General features: G+C 42.6%; 1 long non-coding RNA gene across 1 annotated transcript; it reads left to right on the top strand.

Annotated features, from left to right (window-relative positions):
* LOC118428276 lies at positions 1 to 4,293 on the top strand. The gene is made up of 3 exons (XR_004832632.1): positions 1 to 92; positions 3,721 to 3,810; positions 4,227 to 4,293. It is a non-coding gene; the product is annotated as an uncharacterized LOC118428276 (long non-coding RNA).
* Positions 4,294 to 4,305: the final 12 nt, after the last annotated feature.

The raw sequence follows: 4,305 nt of genomic DNA on the forward strand, positions 1-4,305 counted from the left end.
CGGATCAAAGTGCCCGCCGCTGCCGTGCGACGTCTGGTGCCCCAACGGTCACGTGCAGGACGACAACGGTTGCGACACATGCATGTGTAACGGTAAGACGCCATCCTTAATTATCCTTCACTTGAATATGCTTGAACACGACTCAACTAGTTTTTGACCAAATCTGACAGTATTTAGTCCATGAGACGAAATTTTATGTATCGGTACCCTCTGAGGTGGCAAATTCTCATTAAATAGTAGGTCTGTGCCTCTGTGGTATATATTTCTATGTGATAGCCATTCTAGTATGGTAACGTTAAAGTCTTTAAACCGGCTACCACCCGTCAACCCTAACACCATCTAAGTGATCCAGAAATTTCGTGTCTTAAACAAGGGAGAGGGGCAAAAAATACCACCGGTATTCTGCTATTCAAAAATTACAATGAGAATTTGCCACCTCAGAGGGTACCGAAATGTCCTCTGGCCCATGGACGACAACTACTGCTTTTCAACAGATCCCCACAGTGTTACGGACGACAGACACACTGGGGGAAAGGGTATCGGATGTAGCCATATCCGAGCAGGGATATTTGCGTATTTGTAACAAATGCTAGCGAATGCAAACGGATTCGAGTTGGATCCCTAAAATATCCGAAATTTGGATTTTTGGGATCCGGAATGAGAAGACTCAAACATATCCCAAAATGGGATTTTCCACGGATGCGAAGTCGTTTTTTTTAGGGATTTCTTTGAATACCTGGAATGATCGGATCGCAAAGAATCCCCAAACGGTATTTCCCTCGGATGCGAAGTCGTTTTTCAAAGGATTTCTTCGAATACCTGGAATGAACGGGTCACAAAGCGGTCTTTGCCGCGGATGCAAAGTCGTTTTTATAGGATTTTCCTCGTATATTTGGCATGGTCGGATCCTAAGAAATCCCAATGCGGCATTTGCCGCGGATGCGAAGTCGTTTTTTAGGGATTTTCTTCGTATGATCAGATCATAAAGAATCCAAAACGGGATTTTCTGCAGATACAAAGTCACTTTAATGAATTTTCCGCACATTTGACAAATCACAATATCATGTGTGCCCAATTACTTTCTTATAAAAGGCTTACACGATTTGAAATAGAAAAGAATGCACAGAATAATCTTATTCTAAACCAGTCCTGAGAAGAACTAAACGACGTAATGTCATCGAGGCCGAATCCTGTCTGCCACATGATATGTATACAGATACAATATTGCAACAAGAATGGGTTATACCAGGTATGTACAGAGAGTCCCTGTTATCTAATTATGTTAAGGGAAAGTTGAATCCTTTAACCGCCAATATCACATCACTTCTTATACTTCCAAATAGAATATAGGATCAAACGTGAATGCAATTTGACTTTTATGTAAAGCTGACATGGGAGTCTGTGGCTAATCTTGCTTCTAAGTTCTACGAATATCTGTTTCTATTACAAATCAAAGTCTTCGCGATGTCCAACTCTAAGGAATTTCCACATCCGGCTACAGGATACAGATAGTGAATCCAGCTTGTAAAGTACAACTAACATGACTTATAGTATCAGTATGTACAGCTTCTCGCAACAGCACAAAGTCTCCTTTCTACTAGTGACAGTGCTTCGCTTCTTTTCAGGCTAGTTACGCCCTGATCCCTCCCAGCTCAATTCCTTCTGTGCCCTTCCTGTAGTCCAGTGTTCTCCCAGCTGTTGACACGGTCAGAGAATGTCGACCCGCCTTCTGAAAAAGAGAAAGAATAATCCCATCAAATTTTGAGATAGCTAAAGCATCCATGTTTGATGGATGCGTCCGTCAAAGTAATTAGGATGTATATGAAAAGAAATGGTGATTGGCTTGTTATACAACAGGAACAAATGCATCTGATTGTGGTATCGCCATTATCACCGTTACATTCCGCATTATCATACCAAAAAAGTCCCCCGGGAGGGCGCGGCAGAAACAGTCTAGCGTTGCATAATTAGTGACAAGGTGTGATCTGCTTCCCCGGCCGGACTTTGCATTGTGTACGAGACGTCGCATATAAACAAACACGTAAACACCGTTGGAACAGAATGTTCCTATGCGAATAAATACCAAGCTTGAGACAAACATATGTGTATACAAGTACTGTTTTGATGATGATTCAAATTTTTCCCAAATAAGTCAACAGTTACTCAGCAAGTATCATGCTTGTGACTTGTGTTTTGTATTAAAGGCTCCGTTATGTCGTTTTATGATAAGTTTCTGTTCAGCCCAAGCATACCAAAAGCGCTACTAACTACTAGCCAACAAGGAATGTAGTCACAGAGACGAATTCAAGCGGGTATTGTTTGGAAACAATTATTGTATAAAACATACCTCGCCGTGATATCCACAGGACAGTGATGTAAGATAGCTCCAGGACGCCGAACTACAAAACAGGGCTGGCTGTTTCAGTCCCTCGATCGCCGTCCCGTCCGTCGACTGCCACTTGAGTTTGGTCACCGCCTCAACATCACCCTACTACAGAAGTTCACACACGTGTGTACAAATCCATGTCCCGAGTTCAACGTTTCAAAACTCAAAGTTTGAGGTACAAAAAGATTGCGGTTCTCACGGACAACGCTGACTATCTCCGCTTTATTTTTAAACTGACTGATGTGCAGTCTGATTGGTCAGAGAGACAACGATTGGATTACCCACAATACATCGCCCCAATGTACGGATGCAAAAAAAATACAGAGTCGCATATTTAAGATATCCCAAGATTACCAACAATGCACTGCTCCAATGGAATCCCATCCACTGGAGCAATCCACTGGAGCAGTGCATTGTTGGTAATCTTGCCACGAATGCAGAAAAAAAACCATTTCGCATCCTTACGAATCCGAGTATCCTGGTATCTAGCGTAACGTGGATTGTCTCACTTGTATTGACGTTACAAACTGTGGTGTCCGAGGTACAAAAAGGGGGAAAGATATGACCAATCTAAAAAATAAAATATATGCTCAAAAACAAGAGTGCTAGCCACGCATACACAAAAAGTAAGTATTCTTACGGAAGCTGTGTTAGCATCCGCCACGAAGTAAGTAAGCAAACGAATTCCGTGTTTGCATCCACGGCGAGTTTCGGATACCAACGAATGCGTTACGGATGTGTATGGGATCCGTGATTTTTGGTAATCTTTGGTATCCGTCAGCATCCGTCAGGATGTTGCAAATTCGTATCCTTGGTATTCGTCTGCATCTGAAGACTTTTCGCTGATAAACAAGTATCCTGACCACGTATTCTTTCGTTTGCGTTAAAACTAAGTATCCATACGAATACAATGTTTGAATCAGTTAGTGGCTCACAGATACTAACGAATCCGTGATTATAAGTAAGTATCCATACGAATGCAGTGTTAGCATCCGTCACGAAGTACTGAGTATACGGGTTCTGTGTTTGTATCCCCCGATGAGAGTTACGGATACCTACGAATGCGTTGCGGATGCCAGTGGGATCCGTCATTTTTTGGGATCCCTGATGGTTTTTGGGATCCGTCAGCATTTGTCAGCATACGTCAGCATCCGTCAGGTGTTGCAAATTGGAATCCGTCAGCATCCGTCTACATATTCGGTCTTTTCGTCTAGTGACAGTGGATGTTATCTGAAACGTCTGACCGTTTCCAAAATCATATCCTGCTGTTGTTTGAGTAACTGCTAGTCGGCGTATATCATTACCTGGATGTGTGATATTTTCAATATGTGCAGCCGCAACGTGCCCTGGCGTGATGTGCGGCCTCTGGTGTCCGGGCGGATTGCTACAAGACGAGAACGGATGTGACACGTGCCGCTGTAACTGTACGTTGGATGTGTCTTATTTGTCTTTAATTCTTAACACAAATTCTACAAAACAACATTAAAGCAGAGCACGCAAGCAACATACATGGTTCACAACAACAAAACGATACAAAAAAATCGAGAAGGAATGGTATTTGATAGCAGAAATTAAGTAATACCCCTAACAATCAGCGGGACAACACCCTGCTGTAGTGGTTGCACAATTGTACGTGGCCCAAGGAGTACAAAAATGGAGATGGGCGCCACCACTAAGCATCTACACAGATTTATGGGCAACTTAACCTTTAACCTAACGCATTGTAAGAAGTTTCACCCTTTTTGTGTACTTTTGACTACCTTTACAACCGCCGTGAGGTGGAAATCAATACAACAGTTTTGTGATTTTCGTTTTTTTGTTTTGTTTTATGGTTATCCAGGGGAAGATTTGATTGTTGGATGAGCTACGTCACGTGACATGACGACCAGGAATGAGACACCGACTTTACGCACCACCAT

This window comes from Branchiostoma floridae, chromosome 12, assembly GCF_000003815.2.
Source record: "Branchiostoma floridae strain S238N-H82 chromosome 12, Bfl_VNyyK, whole genome shotgun sequence".
Lineage (NCBI taxonomy): Eukaryota > Metazoa > Chordata > Leptocardii > Amphioxiformes > Branchiostomatidae > Branchiostoma > Branchiostoma floridae.